General features: G+C 40.1%; 1 protein-coding gene across 12 annotated transcripts in view; it reads left to right on the plus strand.

Annotated features, from left to right (window-relative positions):
• Positions 1-21,405, plus strand: part of ZBTB20 (zinc finger and BTB domain containing 20) — a 512,466-nt gene that overhangs the window by 359,175 nt on the left and 131,886 nt on the right. For 11 of the 12 annotated variants that reach the window (XM_082063098.1, XM_082063101.1, XM_082063097.1 and 8 more), the window contains one exon: positions 9,303-9,357. The gene's annotated coding sequence lies outside the window, so the exon portion shown is untranslated. The remainder of the gene's footprint in view (positions 1-9,302; positions 9,358-21,405) is intronic. The other variant, XM_082063091.1, reaches the window with a different exon arrangement.

Raw genomic sequence — 21,405 nt, forward strand, 5'->3', positions numbered from 1 at the left:
TTTTGCCACCTGCTAATAACTTTGCCATCCTTTCTTTTCCAGAGTGTTTGCACAGATCCTTGTATTTCTCAAGCTGACAGCTTCCTGATCCCCAAGACTGAATGGCTGGTTATCTCAGCTTCCCATCTTATGTGGAGTTTCTCTCCCTCATTTAAAATAGTAAAAGGACTGTCTGCGTGCACAGACCATTATCCTTGTGGGGTTGTTAAAGTTCCTGTAATGCTGACTTTATTTTCTGTAACAGTTCTGAACAAAATGTTTCCTTTGAAAGGTCTCAGACCTCTATCCTCCCAACTCCTAATCACAGTAATAGCCAACCTCAAGGAGTCATTAGTGAAGACTCAAACAATATCCTGTAACAAGTCAGCTATGAAGAAATTGGCATAGTTTATCTCTTTGATTCATGTTCTTATGAAAATAATGGGTTGCAAAATAAAGCCAGCGTTGCTCTGATGCTATAGAGTATACCTTGGATCTGAGTCTTTCCTTCCCCACCCACTTGTCTCCCAAACTAACACTAACTATAACTCTGCAATCACTTCTGAGACAGGGTCTAGCTATAGAAGTGACATGTTCTTAGACTGTAATGCCAGTTTATTGTGCTGCTTCTTAAACTAACCTATAAACCTCTTTTTGATCATTGTAACTTGTTGCATTTTTAGATGAGCTGGGAAAATGGTATAATGATTATATTTGAATCCAACCTATAAAGAAGGGTTTACTCTTCTGAAGAGAATAGATGCAGCGAACTATGTAAACTGGTTCGGATAAGTTCTTGGAATTGTTTGCTTTTGGTTTTGTCTTTGTGAAATGGACACTTACACTTTGCTGATAAATAGCATAAACTATGGCTCACCACTAAGAGACTTTGTAAAATCTCTGTGTCTACTGTTTGGTTTGGCTTCAGCAATCAAAGGGATCAGCTTTTCTTCATTGAAAGGAGCATGCAGGTGGCTTTTCAGGTTTCTTTAAGCATTTTTCTTCTCATTTGATGTGATTCAGGCTCTAAACTGTCAGTTGATTTCTCAGTTCTGCTTTGTATTGGATCAGCTTCAATATCAGTTTAGCTTCCTCTGCTTGCCTTTTTTCATTCTATAAAATGGGAATAAGAACAATTCCGCCTATAAAGCAGAAGGTAGTGTTCAGCTCATTGGTGGTTTTCATAAATAATAAAACTTGTTGAGACTATGCATAATGAACTGCAGAGCTTCAAGGCATGTTAAGTTTCTCTCTGGATGAGCTGTGTTGGTATGGATGAACTATACCCATTTGGGGAAAACAAGGAGGTTTGAAAAGCCCGAGAAATAATTCAGACAGTCATGAAGCCCATCCCTTCGTTCATTTATAAATATTACTTCCATTTGGTGACTGGGTCAGAAAAATTTAGTTCCCCTGAAACTCAGTTTTCAGGGCATATGTCACAAAACTAACAGCATGCTAGAGAGTACACTGTTCTCATACTGAATATAGAATGGAGAGTATTGTTCCCAGAAGCCATTGTAGTGGGTCTTTATAAGGTAGTTTTGATTTATTTTAATAGCTACAGAGTGAGAAGAAAGAGGGGACAAAAGAAATTCCAAAGTATTGATTATGACCTTTTGGGGAAAGAAAAAAAAAGTTGTTCCTCCTTCTGCAGAACTCAGAAAAAGCACATATTTAACCTGTCTTTGTACATGCTGAGGGCTTAACATTGCAGCTGCATAAGCTGCATAACCCTGGTGACTTCAGTGTGTCTTCAGGGGTTTAAAGGCAAGTGAAATACTTCTGTAATGCTTTTAGTCTCCTTCCAAGTGTTGCATACTCTCACAAGAACACAGTTCATGTTTGAAGCAGTACAAATTGTAAAATAATGAGCACAACCCCTACGGTACCTTACCTTTCAGGGATTTACTGCTCTTGTGTACAGTATCTGTCAGGTTAGCATTTTCCTATAGGTCCTCATATAGTCACATTGTGATTTCTTTACTGGATAGGCAGTCAGAAAAACATTCTGACATTTTCTTTAAATGATTGCAACATACTTACACTTTTCCTTAATGATCTTGCTGCCACTTTGGTCCTGATACAACAGACACCCTCATATCCAAGTCCTAAACCACTCCGCTCTCACTAAAGAGAGACAACTGAATGTTTAAAGTCCAAAGTAAACCCACCCTTGGGCTTGCCAGAGTTCTGCTCATACCCTTTGCCCCCTCTGCACCCATGGGTGGTGAAGAACCCCACATCCCCACGCAGCCCTCTGGTCCCCTTGCAGGTCAGGCTTAGCAGTGCCCCCACTCCAGCCCACCCCATGCTCAAGCCGTGTGGTGCTCACAAACTCAGGCAGTGCCCTTTAGTTCTGATCTGCTGTGCCTTCAGGGAAAAAATGATATATCGGAGTACTTATGTCCCAAATTGAATGTTAGTCAGATGTTAAGATGAAAGAAATATTGTGGAGAGTCAGCACGTCTCACTTTGGAAATAAATTATGTAAAGTACACTGGAGTGTCATGGCTCTTGGGACCACGTATGATCCAAAGATACCATTTAAGAAGTGATCACAACACTGCTAGATTTATCAGATCATCCTGGAGGAACATTAATACTCAGAAAGAAAATAGTAATTTTCAATAGAAAACTCCCAACCAATAACTTAAACTCATTTTCCAGCATCACTTCCTCATATCAGTGACTTATTTGGATGTATCACTAGATTTTATAGCAATTATTTCTTTATTAATAGTAGCCAAACTTCAGTAATTGTTATTAATATTATTACGTTTAGCACCTAGTACCGTACTTTCTCATCTTAACATTTTGGTTACTCAAGTTTAGGCTGCTTAAATAGTTCTGTGTTACTTGATTGTACTTTCTCGTGCTGTGTAGTCCAGTTCTGGCTCTACTGAATTCAGGACAGGTCCTGAGAGGGTGCAGGGAACATGGCCCGTGCTCTGGAGCTGCAAACCTCTGAGCAGGGAAGCAGAAGATACACTTCTGTGCTTCTCTAGATTGCGGTAAGGAGAGCATGACTTGATGTGGCTGTGGTGTGAGGCAGCAGATCCAATGTTGTGAGCTGCCAGTTCAACCACGCTGCCTCAGAACAGAAAATTCACCTACAGGCAGTAGCAGAGCCAAGACCTAACTTTTAGGGTAGGATCCTGAAAGACAGCCAGAACTTTAGATACATAGCCTTGAATATTTAGATAGGTATGTTTTCTGTTTTCTTGTATTTAAGGTTTCAAAGCTGAGTTCAAAATGCCAAGAGTAGCCACCACAAAATGTTTTATCAAATGGAAATGTCCAAGCTGTTTATGGATCACAAAGACAACTCATCTGGTCAACAGTTGACTTCTTTTTTTCCCTCTTTTCCAAGAGTGAACATGGAACTGGCTGTAAGCTGGATGAGAACGACTCAGCCACATTTCAAACACCATCTTTTCCAGAGCCATCTTTGCTCCTTCACTGTCTCTTGCAGGGAGCACACACAGCCACGTAGCGAGGGAATGGCAAGGGGGACACTGGGAAGATGACAGGCGAGAGCAGGCAGCTTCTGCCACTAGAGCAGTGAACCTGGCCTGAAGCACAGCCCCTTCAGGTAGCCAGATGTAGGTGATGCAAATTATTTTGGCAGCGACCGCCCCTTCCCAGGTATTCTATTCCCCAGAATGAGTCCCCCAGCACTTGAGAAGCACAGGGCTCCTTGTCCACGCAGCCCTGCAGGTGGTGGTGGGCAGCAGGGAAGGGAAGTGCTGTGGCCCTGGAAGGGTGGTGGTGGGCAACCTCCTCCTGCCCACCGGCCTAGTACCTGCCAACCAGATGTCCTGGTTTGACATATTTTTACAAATTCCTAAAACATGTAGTCAGTGGTTAGAGTTACTGGAATTTAAAAGTAATACCATTTCAGGCCATCTTTTAGGTCAAGTTGCATGCTCAAAATGCCACATTTGTTTATAAAACAATAATATATTTAACTTTTTTTTCCTCACTTTTTGCTGGTTTTACTCTCAGCCTGAGCCCTGTAAAACAGCTGCTGCTGAAGCCGTAACATGCTGTTGCTTCTAGAGAGCTCTCCTGCTCTTCTCCAAGAGATATTTTCCTCAGAGGTGCTTTGTGTAGAGACTTTTCTTCACTGAAGTTCTTCTCAGGGAGCTGGAGACCTCTGATGGATGTTAATTAGAGTTCAGTTTGCAGATGTAAGAGATTCCTTTTCTTATTTCATCTATCTCTTTGTTTTCACTGAGAACAGCTGGTAGGACTTTGGGCTGAGTTACCTGTGGAATGAGTCAGTTCCTTGACTTGATGTCTTTTTGAATTAACTTGCATGCACATGAAAGTCCAAATTTTGATTGGATTAATTTCTTTTGTCTTACCAAAACATAATCTTATCCAGTCTTCCTGGCAATACTTAAAGGTCCATGAAGTTTCTGGTTTATAAAAGCATTTTTGTGTAATGCACATTTAAAGCCTGCTTTTCCCACTACATATTTCTTAATATTCTTTTCAAAAAAGAAGACAAGGCTAACCTTTTAGCTAGTCTTAATTACAAACAGTAAAAACGTCTCCTTTTACTACACTTTCTGGTCCAAATTTCACAATGATACTAAATAGTTACTTATGTACTAATTAAAGAAGACATAAGCTATAGCTATATTGCAAATCCTTTACAATATGTGATAAGGTAAACTGCAAGGTTTTCTGTCTCCAAGTTTGAGAGAGAAAAAAAAGTAACCTTTTCTGTTATCGTCTGTGGACTGTAGCCTCTAAACAAACTCTGTCTTTAGAAAACGAGTAATGGAAGTATTATCGATGCATTTTGATTCAAAATTGTTCTCAAGTCATTGTTGCGTTCTCTACAAAACCACAATTTGGCTATTTCATTTAAAAGAGCGTGCACACCTGTAGCTGAGTAGATTTTTTTCAAGTTCTTTAATGATACATAACCCTACCTCTCGTGTGACATCTGTGGCTAAGGCGTTGTCATATTTCTGGTATGCTAACATAACATTTGACTGCCTCCCTCTGCATTCTTGTAATTAACTCCTAATATTAAAGCAGTTTCCATTTCTGGGTTCCTCAGCAAGCTGATTGAAAGGTGGTTTAATTGCACAGCATTGCCATGAAACATGTTAGGTGATTGCTGGCTGTAGTAAGAGTTAATGTGAAGGTAATAGGAGATATCACAGGGACTAAGATTTTGCTGGCCATTAGCAGAGGTGACTTCAAAAAGCAAATGATAATTAGTGTAGATTTCACTGAACCAAGTTTCCATCTGCTGCTAGTCACTGGGTTTTGAGCTGCTCTCCTATTCAAGATTTGCATGTGTTTTCCTGGATTCTTGATGGAAAGCACGCTTAAGGGAAAGGGGTATAAATCAACAAATAACAATGTAACCTGCAGAAATATAAATCTATGTAGATTAATCCGTGTTTCCTAAATTGCATACTAGATTGTAATTCAATCAAAGGGTAGGGGTCTTGTGACGTTTATGAACATTTATGGGTAGTATGAGCGCTCAGATTAAATGTCAAACCTGGTATTCAGTTTAGAATCACGTATTATCGTTGTTCATTAATATATAAAAACAATTATATCCACTAAAATCCTCAATTTAATTTTGCTGTAATCTGTCTCTGCTGTGTCAGAGATGCAGTGCAGCTTCTCTGCCCCTTCAGATCATTCACAGGGTTCCACCGAATTTCAGCTGAGTCTCCTCTTTGACTGTGTTCCCCCAGCATGGCACTTGCTCCATTTGGCCTGCTCTGAACTGAGGAATTCTCTAGTAGATGATTTTCTTTTTCTTCCACCGCAGTTAAATTCTGGTTTTGATACTGAGCGGGTATAGTGCATCCAGGAGGAGAGGGGTGACAAGACTCTCCATCTTAGATCCAATTCACTGAGTAGGTTACACATGATAAATCTGTGCCCTTCCCTGGTTCTGTATCAGTAAAGGGTGAAAATGTTTTGAGGCAAGAGCAGTCAGTTTATGGTTATCTGAATCTGTTGCCAGTCCTCCCTGCTTAATGCAGTTCATCATTTGCCTGCTTTTTGCCAGTCTAGGGGCTGAAGGTGTAACATTTCTCACCTTGGGTAGTATATTTACATCAGAGAGATCCTAAATCACTTTGCAAAAATGGAGCAGAATTGCTGTCCCAATGTACTGCTAAGAAAAAGGCACTTGAGTGTGTTAACTCAAACCATTTAGTGAATAAATTGTAAGAAGCAACTGAATGACAATTGCAAAAATGACTTTGGCACCTAAGATGTTAATTTCATTGTAAGTAAGTGGTGTTTAAGCTAACAAAGGTCCCCAGGTGATTTACAACCAAAATTTCACGGACTTCCAGTGGACTTCGACATGAACACCTAAGTCACGTTTGAAAATTGTAGTTAACCTCATATATCAATTACCTGCTTATATAATGTAACTCATATAACTGCATTTCACCACCTTAGCTCCCCATAAGTAGAAATTCTTCAGTGTTTAGGAGCCTTATTCTCATTAAACGCAAGAGGGAATAGGTTCCTAAATATCCATAACGTTTAGGCCTTGTTTGTCTCTTAGTCTTTGTGACTTAAATGAAATTTATTCGCAGAGCAAAGAAAGAGAAAGTGGGCAGAATCCGGCCACAATGAAGCAAGGGCAGGCTTAAGATTAGCCCCTGGCTATTCTGTCCAAGGGCCAAAACATCTTCCACGTAATAATGATTAATTAACACCAAGAATTCATTATGAAAAGGATCAGTGGATTCCCTTTGTCCACCCCGCCAAATAGAGCCATACTGGCTTGAAAACAAACGACAGAAATATAGATGAGTAATTACTCTGTTTATAACATCGAGACCTGGGGAAAACGGTCAGCTTTCTTAGACTTCATTTTTTAATGTTATTATATAATAGTATATCTTGAAGAAATCTACTGTGTTAATCTAACATAATTAGGTTAAGTATGTCTCTAGTGACAAACAGTGCCATATGATAAAAAGTTTCACCACAGCATTTTAATGGTTCAGGTTCTGCTCATGGTTTCAATTAAGTCAGCACGATTGCACAGGGCAGTGAGAATAAGATTTGGCTCACCTCTGTCCCGCATACGTGTTCTGCAGTTATCTAACCTGGAGTGAATCATTGTTTCCTCAGACACATCTTGCTTTTCCAATACTTTACATGGAAAGTTTTGTTTTCATGTATTTTCTTTTGAACAAAACGAGTAATCACGTGTCCAGACCAATTGCAATCATTTAAAAAATTACGGCATTTCAGTTCTGGTGTTTTGCCAGATTCTAGTTTGCAGCTTCTAGTATATTGCGCCTGTCTAAAATTACCCTACAGTTTTAATTAGGTACGACTATCTTGTTCACTTCTTTTAGCTAATTTGACGGTAATGTTGCTGTAAGTCGTTACTCAGCACCTCCAGAGTCTCGGGCCATAATTTGTAGAATTCTTTGGTATCCATGTCATCAAAGTTGCTTGGTGCTTTCCCTTAAGAGAACTTGTTTTATGTCGCTTCTAACAGAGCCAGACTCTAACCACTCGGCCTAAATTTTTCCATTCTGGGTTTTTTTTCACATGCTGGATGCCTACCGCTTCTTTTTTTCTTTTTTTAAACCCTGGAGCTCCAAGGCACTGTCTTTGGCTCAGACCTCATCTCAGGTTCTTCTATGGACTGCAGCTCACTGTCCCAGCTGCCCAAAACCCTGAAAGAAATACTTCCCATCTGCTAGCCACTAACAGTCCTTCACATATAGTCTATTGCACATGAATCCGTGGGCTTCGTGGTTACATCTGCAGGACCAGTGTAAAAGGAAAATAAGAGAGACACGCTTAGCAAAGGAGGTTTTTTCCACCAGAAGAACTTCCCCGTTAAAGTTCATCAGAGTCATGGATTCTTGAAAATAAGGTGAATAGTGACCTGCTTTCCACCAGCCTGATCTTTCATTTTATGGCACTTCAGCTTTTCAGTATGGGCAGAATCCAACCTATCATCTATCTCATGTGAATCTTCCTTACATGTGGTAGCAATCAGCTTCTTTGAAGAGAAATTTGCTGTTAAACAGGGCCTCTCTGGGTGGCCTGTCCAGAGGATGCTATAAGCATCTTGTTTGCTGCTGCCCTGCAGTTTTTAGGATTTTCTCTGCCCTTTGCTGTATTTCTTTCACCTCCCTTGTGGATGACCAGCCACAAGATACACACATATGCTTTCTCTTACACCATTCTCTACCAGGCCCATGCTTCCCACAAATAATAGCTACAACTCTGAACAAATTTTCTACCTGCCTTCCTCTCGTTCTCTCCTGTGGCATCTCCATGCTTTTCCTTCACTGGCTCAACTTAGGTTTGTATTCCTCTGAATATGTTTAATTGTTTTGAGGAATTATAGAGCTACTGGACAGGAAACAGTAAGTGAGGACCATGTCTTGATTTAAGTACTGGAGTACAACAAATGGATCCCATGGTCTTTGTCTACCATGCTCTTGGACCCCTGATAGCAATCTTTTGGAGAGCACTGTCTGGTCTGACTACCTGTATTTCTCTCAGCTTGGTGAAGGGGGGACAGGACTGATTTGTAGCTTTGCACGTCCTGGGGGCATCTACCTGTTTTCTGTGTCCAACAGGAGTTTATCTTCTTGTTCCGATTCAGAGCATCGGGCTTTGATTCTTTTTGTCTATTATTTCATCTCAGGTTAATATCTTTTTGAAAAAGTTTGTAGTCCTTTAGCCATTCCTCTTTCATGCAGCCATTTTTTTTTCTTAGGGGTCTCAGGGTAACAAATCTGTCAAGTCCAAAAGATACTGTGTTGACAGAAGAAACTGAGACAACACAGTTTTTCTGTGCAGCTATCAGCCGTAATGTAAGCATCCTCAGCCCTAATAATTTGCCTAACCCCTCTTCTGTGAAGGTCAGGATCAAGAAGGCGAGTTCTGTTTCAGAGGCTTGTATCATCTGGCATGACTGCTAAGAAGGATGCCATTCAAATCTGGCAGTGTTTTTCTGATAAGAGCATTTATCCATAGGAGCCACAAGCCTGTTTCACGGAGGCTGTTGAACAGCCACCAGAGGATATTTAGTCTCTGCTACCTTGGAATTATCCCAGGACTGAAAGGCTCTTCAGCCATTACCAGTTTCCTCAGCTGCATAGTTTTGGGGTCAGGTAATTTCAAAACTTCCAACATTATGCAGTTTGTGACTTTAAAGCACTTTTTTTTCTCTCTTGTGGGAACTGCTACTATCTGTAAGTCTCCTCGATCGCTGTTTTATATTGGTATCGTTTAGTGTGTTTATTGTAACTTAATTTCCTTTTTTTGTTTCTCCCTTTTCTTCTCAGATTGCTCACGATCAGTTTGTGGCCTTCCTCTGAAGGAACCTTTCCTGTCTCTTGTGTAAGTATTTCTACCAAACATTTTCTACTTTTCATTGAGATGAGTTGTGCATTTTGTTCAAGTTCCATCCAAGTCAGCCCAGAGCCCTTGTGAACTTCTCTGTTGCTCCCCATGGGCACAGGACTCAATAGAGAGTTTTTATTCTCATGCAGCAGCCCAGGATTTTAATGCAGTGTGGGACTCAGACTTAGTACAGTAACATTGTGTTTGATTGATCTGAATTTATACATGCATTTCTGGATGACAATATGGAAGATTTCTGTTATATTTGAGGATATACATGTTGCAATAGGCATTATGCTGTTGCACTCTGATTCAGAATAAAACACATAGTATTCCATGCTGTGCAAGCATAAAACAAGTATAGAAAACAGTCAACTAGCATTTCAACCTGTCCTTGCTGAAATCTGATCTTGTGGCCTGGGACCCTGCCTTACCCAGTCCTGTGTGCCCTCCTACCTAATACTGACCTGCTCTTCTTACCTGGGTAGATTAAATATGCTGTATTCTCTTTGGCATCTAACAGTATTGGGATTAAAAAGCTGTGAGCGGATTCTTTGGAAAATGTTACGTAGGGTTTTTTTGTCACCTGGTCCAATTACTTGAGTTTGACTGCTGCTATGTAGGTTGTCAATTTGGTGACCTTTTTAATTGAAGAAAATACTGTATAAATTTGGATAATTGTGTTTTAAGTCCTAGAACAGGAAGAACTGAAATTTTCATGGTTTAAGTTTTTCCTTTTTTGGGGGAATAGGGATGGAACCTTTGGGAGAGTTTGTTATCATTTAATTTTGCCAGCTTCTGACATATGATGATTTTGCGTATTTGAAAGAAAAGTTTGCATTTTGCTGGGATTCCTTCATACATATTGGCAGTGAAATCCAGTGTTTTTAAGAAAGTGAGGCTTCTTGTTGTGATATAAAGGGAAATATAGCACTACTGCTTCATAATATTTACTATAGTTAAGTAAAGACAGACCAAAGTTTTCCAAATGTCCACCAGCATTTGAAGCCACTGTCTTGTGATGCCCAAGCTGGAGCTGTTTAGTGAATGCCAAAAATAATGAGGGCTTTCAAATTTAGGTTTAGAACTCCATGTCCAAATATGCCTAGACTTTGTGTTAATTTAGATCTCCATTTTGCAATTCAAGTTCATGTCTGCTGCCCATTCAGAGAGGAAAGTAGATGGCTCTAAACGTGCTGCCTGGAAGTTTGGGGGATAGGGAAAGCATAGCACAGTAAAAAAAAAAATAGCTCTTTCATATTTGGGAGAGGAATTAAACCTGCAAATTTATGTTCAAGTTGTGTTTTGATTGTTGAAATTTTTTCAAAGGGATGCTAAAGTGCAAATGGATATTCGTAATTCTTTCAGGTGCTTGCTGAAACAATCAAAGAGCTTTTTTTCTTTTTTCCTGAAACTAGGGCTAAGATATGTGAGTTTAAGATTTAAAGTTGACTCGCTACTTTTGTGGTGCAGAAGGAAATGGCACACCTCCTTCTGCCCTGCCCTGTGGGCAGAAACACCAGATACGCTGCTGCAGTGACTGCAAAAGGTGATGTGACAATGCCAGCGACCAAGGAGATGTAATTGAGCTGACCTATCATGCCTCTGGTGTCCCCATATTTCTTTCCTTTCCCCTTTGCCTTTCATTAGAAGGTGTCCCAAATCTGTAATTTACAACATGCTGTTCCAGTCTGCTCTGATATATTTGCTACAAATAAGTAGGAGTCTATGCGCGTGCATAGCTCCCCATGGCGGTGTCAGGCCCATGAGATGGGGGGAGCAGAGGCCCCCACAGAATGCAACATGGCTTATGTCTAATGTGACATTTATTTGACTCGGAAAGGCAATTGATTAAAGTCCCATCAGCCCTTTGCCGTCATGTGTTATGTATTTATCCAGCAGGGGCGGTTCATAAGGGCCCCTGACAAATCCTATTATTTTTGTTGTAGAACTTCATAATATCGCTAAAAAGTGTTAATGACACTCAGGGACATGAAGCACACACTGCTTGTGCTGAAACTTCCTGCAGCAGCGGCAAAATCATTTCTGTCTGTGGCAGGGACCGTGAGCCTTCAACATCTGCACAAAGAGGCCAGTTTGTCGTTCTTCTACCTCTGCAGTGCAAGGCGGTTTAGGTTGGAAGCAGCGAGCTGGCTTCATGGTAGATAGGTAGGTATGTGGAAACCGTGAGCTGAAATCCCTCTCAGGCAGTGCTTTGCTGTGTGACTACGCATAAGTCGTTCCCCATCCGTCTGCCTTCATTTCTCGACCTGTAAAACTAGAGTCACGCACTTTTTTCCTTCTTTAAGTCAGACTTATTCCACAGCCAAAGGCTTCTTTGTGCTCCTCTGTTCCCAATTTAGCAAGCTACATAGGAGCCTCAGTTTATTTTAGTTTGTATCGTTTGTACTGGTTCTCTTCTTCCTCTCTGGAAGATAGGTCCTTCAGGCCACTGATACTCTGAATTCTTTTGGGTAACAGAAAAAGTAGAATTGGGACATTTTTGCATTAGAAGCTGTTACTGGTACCTGTCAAGCATGTATCTCATCTGGTGATAACTGATTTGTTCTGCCCTCTGCCTCAGTATCCAGAGCTGGGCTTTCTTCTCATATCCCTACCCACAACTTGCAATGATTCAGTCTTCTTCCTCCTCCTCCTCCTCCTCCTCCTCCAGGTTACACGTGTCTGATTAGATGGCATCAAGGTGTTGGAGGTGGAAGGATTTCATGGATAGATTCCCCCACATGATATTCCCACTTAAGAGGAATACAATTAATCTCTGCTCCACTTGTATGTCCTCAGGAGTTTGAGAGAAGCAGGTGAATTCTTTGTCAAAAATCAACCTTTTAATGGAAGAAGAGTCTTCTAACCAGTCTCAAGCCTTTCATATTATCAACAGCATGTGACAGTATCAGCAATACTAAGGTGCTTTACAGTAAGATAGGTCACTACAGTAGGATAAATAGCTACATTAGGACACTTCTTTTAGCTCCAGAGCACTTCCCATTCAGGTGGAACCCATACAATATTGAAGAGTCATCCGCTGCTAGCTTTGGTGAGCGCAAATCAGAAATGCAACAAAGTGATCCAGATACAAAGAAGTTGTGGGACATGTTAACCTAATTCCATGACCATCTGTCCATTTCCTTGAAATAGTTTCTGATGTAACCGGGTTGTACTGAACTCCAGCATCATTCCTATTAGATTCAGCACTGATTCTAATCCTTGTTATTTGACATTCTGTTAAAAAAAAAGTAGAAAATAAAAGTGTGTCATTTATTCTTCAGCTTTATGAAGACGTATTTGATCAAGTAATGATGACCTAAGGGAAGCTGAGCAGCATCTTACTGATCTCATCATAGTTATGAGAACCATCCGTCATATGGTCAGTGATTTGTATGTCAAAAGACACCCAGCAGTATTACAGCCTGCCGGTTGCCAGTTTCTGAGGATACGTATTCACTTTATCAAACATGATGATGCTCAAATAGCCTTTGATATCTATATATGTGTCCCTGCTGTTGGTACTTGTTCAGCACCAAACTGTCATCTGTTAGCACTCTGAACCGTCCTCGTGAAATAGCAACTAATTAGCACCGTCTGAATCCCTTTATTTGGTTGGTGTACTTCGTATTGTTTTGCAGATGAGGAACAGCAACAGTGATTGCTACATCAGGAACAGGGAGGAGGCATCTTTTCTCTTTTCCGGTTTCTTAAGAAGCTCTCCATTACTTCAGAGAAAGATAATAACCTGCAGGTCAAGCTTATTCATGAATCAAAAATGAACATTTGCAAAATGCCAAAAAAGTCTAGATATAATAAGCCTTATGTTTACAACAGCTTTCAAGAGTTAGCATTTTTCAAGAATTATCATAATTAATGTAATAAATAGACATGCAAATTATCCAGAAGAATCAGTTGATCCACTTCTGAAAAGAAGGAGTTCTTGGAAGGGAATGGTCACCTACACAGCAATCTGAGACAGGAAAGGGATATTATTTCCCCAGCTTTTATGTGTCTCCTGAAAGAAGGGAATGTTCCAAAAAGAGAGAACAACATGGGCAGAGGCCCTTTATTTGGCATTTCCAAATGAGAGAAATGGTGAAACAGGCTCAAAATAGCAGTGGAGCAGAAATTCTGCTGTCATGTGTTTATAGAAATCAAACTGTATAACTGGGAATGGACCTCAGAATGAACGTTCTTGAACAAGTGCCACAACTTCAAGGTTTATTCTTTATCTGAAAACATAACCGTCATATGGACTTAAGCGATGTTTTTACCTGTGTGTCTCTTTCATTATTTTTCCCTTCAATGAAAAAACCTTATTTAAAACAAATCTGACGAAGTTCATAGTTTTGTTCTAAAGCATCTTTAATAAAAATAGACCCAATATCCAGAAAAACAGAGAAGTAGCCAGGTTAAAAAAAGGGCAAAATTTGATACTAGTTTTTCACTCAGGCATTAATTTAAGTGTTAATGTTCAAATGATTTAACAAATAATAATGGCCACCCATAGCTCTGACGTCGATGTGTGGATTACAACAGAAGCATGTAGGCAACCTGCTTTCTAATTGCAATACCTACAAGATATCCACTGAAGTTGGATGAGTTTGAATGGAAGACTGACTGGCATGACAGCTGAAAATGTCTCACCTTTCTGCCACTACGCTTAATAGAGGTCTTTTTGTTCTGGGTTATTTTTCATCAATTAGCATAATACCATGTATTGAGTGTTAGCTTTTTTTGAAATATAACAGATTACAGCGGAAGAAAATGGACTTAAAACTAGACAGTTAAAGAACATAATATTTTAGATTTAGCTAGAAAACAAGGGATAGAAAGCAAACGCGCTTTTCTCCCACACTGGCATTATTTAATATATTTGGATGGAAGAGACCACCTTGCTGAATCAGTCGCAGCATTTCCTACATTAGTTTGAACACCAACAATCAAAATATTAAGACAGTCCAGTTTGTTAGGTTTGAAATCACTGAGCAAAATGGCACAACTACAGAGTGTAGCTGAGTTTTTCAGAATATTCCCCTTGTAGTTATAGTAAATTATCTTCCAACTTGGGCAAGCACATTGCTATCCTACAGTTACATCGCCAAAGGTCTTTCTTTTCTAAAATGTATTGTCAGTCCTCTTCCTTATGCAGAAATCCTCTTTGATGCACCCTGCTTTAGCTTCATGATTTATATATCTCTTCATAAAATGTACACACCAGATATAAGGTAAAAATGGTATCAAGAGCAAGTAGCACTGGAGGAGTGGTTTCTCTAAAACTGGATATCCAGAAATAGGTGGTTTCCCAAATGTCACCTCTTGATCAAAAGATCATAGATTTGACTATTGAAACTGGCACCAAAATACAAATACTCATAGAGGTCTAAATGCCTGACCATGTCTCCATGTTCATGCTGAATGTCCTATGTGCAGAACACTACGGTTGAAAATGAACTCTAAAGAGTATCATCTCCATCTCCTTATTCTCTCCGCCTCTCCCACTTAAAAAGAAATGAAAGCCAGCTGCCATGTAGGTCAGCTCTGTGCCATTACACCTTGTACGTGTCGAAACGTGTGTGATTAGTTTTCAGGCCGTGCTTCATGAAAGCTGTTTTACCTCTTGGTGTGAATGGGAACTCTTAGAAGATTCACAGTGTACTCAGAAATAATATTTTCTTCCTCTGAAGTTCTTGTTCACTGCTGCTTCTTTCCATCATTTTGGATAATATGATACTGAATATGGTTCACAAATTCAGCCCCCAGGTAGTGTTTGCATTTCATATGTTTGCATGCCCAAAATATTAGATTTTTGCACACCACTGAAAGCAAATGCTTTTGGATTTGAATAGATCTCACTCACATTCCATCATGTTGAGTTTTAAGTTTAATAGAATAGCTTTATCAGTTTTCTGAATGCTGTTTTCTAATGTTTTAGCTTCTTAAGCATGCGCTTAAGAGCTTGATTTTTCAGAGACAAAATTGGAATCCCAACTTCAAATAGCATACAATTTAAAGGTATTTATGCTTCACTCGATCGCCCAAGTAAGGATCAGTTGCAACATTTGGACCTGGGTGTGTGCTTAAATTTCATATTCATCTATGTTCACTTATCCTGGATGTCTGTTAAAGGGATTAATTGCATTGCAGTAAATCCACTTTTACATAAAAGAATAAGATTGATGTGTTACCTTCTGGATACACTGCAATATACACTGAAGGTTGTGAAAGGAACCTACTATGTGCGATCAGCATAATACCAACCCCAAAGAATGTTGTGTTTCAGAAACTGTTTTTCAATTTTTGCACTTAACAAATCCTTCAAGTTTTGGGGTTTAGTGCAAATTTCTTGTGTGAATGTCCAACACTTTTATAAGTCTTTTTGTTCACCAAGTATTTCTCCTCTGCATCTTATTCCAGCAGCATTTTGTCGGGAGGCAGGGTCCAGCATTCAAACGAGATCTAAGGCATTCAGCAAGGAGATGAATGGGCATCCTGTTCTGGGAATAAGAATATTTTAAAAGCACAAAAGTGAACTACATGTTTAATTCAACTGTACAAGTAAACTGCTGTGAGAGTTATAGCATCTTTGAACTTCCCAAAGGACAGAACCATAGAAATAACACGGAGACATTACAGGTGAATGAGGCCTAAGTATTGTTAGTGATTTATCAAAGTTGATTGATCCTTTTATGGCTGTTAAGCATGTTCCCACTTTTTCTTACTCTACACCCCCTTCATTTGAAGGGCCTCATAAGGAAATATTACCCATTCCCCTCAAATCTTATTTGCCAGAAAATGCTATTTTTTTGAAGTAAAAAATTGTGGAAAGGCAGACTTCACCTTGCCCAGTAATTCTTCTTTCACTACTGCCCCATCTCCCCTTCAGGTAACCATTTTCTCACCTTACAGTCCTTTTGCAAACCTTAACTCATCATCTGCCTTGTGATACTGTATCGAATGCTGTACTGATAGATTAAATTTACTGCATTTCCTTTGTCTGGATAATCAGTTATCTTATCAAAGAAAGTTATCTGGTTAGTCTACTACAATCTGCTTTGGCAAACTCATGTTGTGTTTTATCCCGTTTTCCATTTACCTGTGTGTCTCTTTCATTATTTTTCCCTTCAACACTTGCTGCACCCACGCTATTGAAGCTCCTGATGTTACATCAACATCAAACAGGTGTAAGTGAGATCAGAATCAGTTTCAATACACTGTAGGACAGCCTTGCAAAAACCTATTCATTCTCACGCCTGCAAAGTGTTAAGCTCTCATCTGGCATACAAATAAAATATCATTTTTTATTTTTCATTGTCATTGTAGCAAAGGGCAGGTGAGCTGATTTTGAGCCTTGACTAGTGAATGTTCACGATGATTTGCAAAAGGGTTTCTAGAGATAGAATCAGAGACATCTACCTGCACATGAGAGTGCTTAGACACTTGCATTAGCAAAACCTTAATGTATGTATCAGTAATGAAAATCTTAATTAAGAACGCTGCATCATTGTCCATGAACACTCTTTCTTTCTCTGTGTATGAAGTCCTTTGTGTTTTGCAGCATTTACCTGGTCCAGACAGACAGAGCCCTTGAAGAGTGTGTCTGGCAGATCTTCTCTTGATTATTAACAACTAGAAAATGGCAAACTCTTACTCTTCTTTTGTCTTGACACTGACACTCAGATTAGTACAGCGTACAGCATGATTTGCAGCTTGTTTAGACTTTTCCTATTGCCTTTTCCTCTTCTTTGTTATTTGTTGTGGGTTTCAAAATCCAGTAGCATTGATTAGAACTGAATTATGTAGCTCGGAGTTGCCAAAACATGCACAGACACCTATTTACCCAATAGTATATACCTTTTCCTTTAGAAACAATACACTTGCCTCGGCCATCTTCTGTAAGCACTAAATGTATGCTAATGGGATGTGAAGACTGAGATTCTAATCTCCCTAAACTCAGGAAATTTAGAATTGAGGTTCCCACAGCAACCTTACTTCTGCCCCTTGCTTACAATAGGGTCTCTTACTGTATGATCCTTGGCCGTGGGCTTACCGAGGTGGATCCTACAGAGGGAAGACAGGGTGATGGGCAAGAACTGCTGAGTTTTTTCCCTGTAATTGTATTTCAGTGACTTTTGTTTGTTGAGCACTGCCTGTTTGTTTGTTGGGGTTTGAAAGGCATTCAGAAAACCTCTCAAATTAATGGACATAGAACTAAGATACAGGTGTACTGAAAAAACCCACAGATAGTGTGTGTGCACACATATTTGTGTGAAAGCCCCTCAGAGTTGTATCTTTTGCTTTTAGATGAGTCGGACTGTCTTCTCAGATTCACTGTCATGTCACTGACATTGACAGTTTCCGTGGACTCACACCTGCACAGTAGGAAAGGCGAGAGCAGGAGGTACTGCTGTTTACTTTGAATGAGAAAAAGCTGTTGAGTCTCTTCTTGTCCATTCAAATCAGCAGTTGAGCCCCACATAGAAATCTACACATGCAGTGACTTTGCTTTTGCAGAAATGTTGCATCTTTAGAAAGAGTTTCTCCAACCTGTTGGAAGAGTTCTTGCTGAGGCCAGTGGTTCATGCAAGGTATAAAAACCATGTATGCCTTTATGTTGTCATATAAAAAAATAGTTCTGAGCATGAAACCCATGTAAGCAAATAATCGATCAGACTAAAGCTCCTGTTTCAGCTCCCATATATATTCTCAAAACCAACGCTTACTCCACTAAGACATCAAAACCTGCAATACTCCAGAGTAAATTAAGTTTCAAAGTAAGCAGCTGATTCTTACCTGCTTGGTATCATGTCAGTGCATTTCTGTCTAGACAGACTATAAGTGAGGAACCATCCTCAGTCTGTTTTAATGCCATTCTATACCAAAATGCAAAGATGCAATAATTAAAATTGTAAAAGTAGGCAACACTAAATTGAATTCAGAATGTTTATGGAAAGCTACGGCCATCATAGCAGAGTGCCATGTGTTGTGGGCAGGGGGAAAGGACATGGTTGTCCTTGTTCCACCTTAGGTGCCAGTTCCAAGATTTTTAGAGAGTACATAGACATAGGTCTGTACTAGTAGTTGACGCATGATCTTGAAAGCACACCTACACGTTTTTTGACCTTATTGCCCAGCTATTAGCCTGCCAGCTGTTAAAACTCAGGGTAACCAGCCTGGGCTTGGAGAGGGTGGCCTTGAGCCACCCCCGTGGCAGACAGGGCTGCTGAGTGCCTGTGTGCAGCCCTTCCCACTCTCTCTGGAGTGCTTGAGGCCAAGCTGGGTCTTGTGAAAACACCAGGCGAGAGCTTTAGCTGTTCTCTGTGCTCTGCAGGAGTGCATGTGCGTGTGCCGACTGCACCATAGGCAGGACTGAGACTGGCAGGTCTGAGCCTACCCCAGCATAAACCATGTCCCACAGTTCTCCCTGTTACCGCTCAGTCACAGATTACAAAAAGTAGTATCTTTTTTTTTCTTTCTTTTTTTTTTCACTGGTCACTTACACAATCGAGTGTCTACAGTTAGAAAACTGTGGCTCAGTGTCTGGGAGAATCTTTAGGAAAATAAAGATATTTTAATATGGTAATAACCTGCTTATTTCAGAACCAAATGGTTTCAAACACAGCAGCGCTGCTACTTCTCTTTCAGGACTATGTACGTGTCAAGTTTGATGTTTTAAAACAAAGCTGTGTTATAATTATACAAGTGTGTTTAAGAAAAAAAAAAAAAAAGGCCTGTGGAAAACTTAACAGCTGGAAACTGTTTTTTACATACTTGGATGACTCAAAAACAGCTGAATGTTTTTTTGCAAAGCTTTACCAAAAATGTCATTTCTAGATTGAGACAAGGCATGAGAAATATCTGCTGAAAAGGTAATAGTTTCAGAAAGGTATAAGCAAATATACACAAAGATTATTTAATTCATCAACTTCCACTGTACAGTCATTAATGTAATTCTAAAAAAAATAAAATAATTCATATTTATATAGTTTTTCAAAGGCTTGAAAGATCTGTACTAGACTTTAAGGAACTAAGCTTTGTAGCTGTAGTTTAATCAAATATTAATATTTATATTTCATTGGAATATCACATATTCAAACAGGAAAAACAAAGACATGGAGAAAAGTACAGGGCTTGCCAGAGTTCACACAGAAAGAGCGGATGACCACGGTGAGCACCGGCGCCTTGGGACGGCTCGGCTCGTGCAGCGTGGCTGTGCGCTCGGGCACACTCGGCACCGGGCAGCCCCGTTTCAGGCACAGCCGGCTCGCATGTGAAGAGCCTCGCTCACACGCCTGCCCTGGGCTCAGGTACCCGGCTCATCCCTTCTCTCTGTCTCCCACTTCATTTCCAAAGGCAAAGTCTGCCAAATTCCGCTTGCTGTCATCGTGAAGCTTGACTATATTCAAGTATTGCCCCCAGTTACAAGCTACTCCTCCTTCTCCCACAGCGCTCCCGAGTGCTGTCAAGGGGAGAGCTGTCACCGGAGACCGATTCTGAGGTCTTATTCAGGGCATAGTCCAATCTATAACTCAGTAACAATCATTTTACTGTTTGAAACCTCAGTCGGTGAATAAATACCATTTTACTGCTGCTTAGTTTGGATGGTGAGCCGTATTGGAGGAAACTGCTCTTCTTTCATACTGAATTTTGTTTCAGGGTGGTGTGTGTGAAAAATAACACAAATAGGAGTATTTTTGGATGATCATCCTGAACAGTCAGCAAGAAGAAAAGTACAGTATGGTGAAGGGAAATCTGTTTGTAGTAAAAGCAATATGGGCTTGTGGTTTGCTAGCGGGACCAAGACATGAATTTTCACTTTAACCCTAGCTGTAAAACTTCCTCCGATGCTGAGGAAATCACTTGATCTCCTGTCATTGCTCCTCGGTTTCTTCCTCTCTATATTAGTGGCAGTCATGACCCAGCTCACCAGAATACTGTTCCTCTAGAAGTTCAGTTATTATCAGAGGTTTTGTAGAGATGCTTTTCTAACCTAACAAGCCCACTCCTTGACAGCGTTCAGAGTGTCGTTGTCTTACTTTCCCGATTAAACGAGCTTTTATGGATTTCACTCTTTATTATAATAGCTTGGCAGAACCACCGATTCTGGGAGGGAGAGCAAGACTCAGTGCTGCCTTGTGCATTATGCAGGAGATTTTCAGTAGCAACCTCAGGTTAAGAATTCAGTGCTGGTATTTCAGTGGGACATAAATATAATTTCATTTTCTAAGCATCACAGCTGATGTGAGCTCCTTGAGAAATGGTAATCATGAGACAGACTTCAGCTTGCCACTTTTGCAAGCACATTTGCAGTAGCCCCGGATTACGGTAGATTGGATGTGTGCACCTAAACTGTGGATCTACATGAAGAAGAAACTTGAATTTAGCCAGCCAGGAGCATCTAACTCCACAAATCCCTTTGACACAGCAGGATGCCATTGATCTTTTCTCAGTTTTGGTTTTATGTCCCACATATTGACCATCTTGCTCAGTAAGAGCCTCAGTTTTGTTTTTCCTTTATCGTTTCCCTTTTGAGGCATCTAGTGTTGCCCATGGTTCTGACAAGAAGCTGTCCTTGTGCTCCTGCCAAAACCAGAATCATACCCTAAGCCAGCCTTTAACTGGGCATTAGAAGGGAATTATGCTCTTGTCATTTTGCTAGCAGCATCACTTCCTCAGCTTCACAAATAATTTTCTGATCCAAAATTTCTCCACTTTTGCATTAAAGTGTTTTGCAATTCTCATACCTGAAACAATTCAAATGCTGAGCAGTGTTGTTGTGCATCTCTCTCCTTCTTGTAGGTATATGTGCTATGCACGAGGTGCCATGTTTGTGGATCTTTTTAACAGAGCTCATAAGTTCTTTCTTTCCTGAATAATCTTTTGTATGATTGTATGATTTTTAAATATTTGTTGGCTAGAGGATGACACGTTGAGATGACTGGATAGAGAAAAGAGGAGAAGAATTAATAAAAGGCAGAAGTCAGGAAGTTGAATAGTCTGTGGGAGATAAATCCTTCCCTGGAGAAAGAGTTACATCCT

Source organism: Streptopelia decaocto, assembly GCF_964273445.1.
Source record: "Streptopelia decaocto genome assembly, chromosome: 1".
Classification (NCBI taxonomy): domain Eukaryota; kingdom Metazoa; phylum Chordata; class Aves; order Columbiformes; family Columbidae; genus Streptopelia; species Streptopelia decaocto.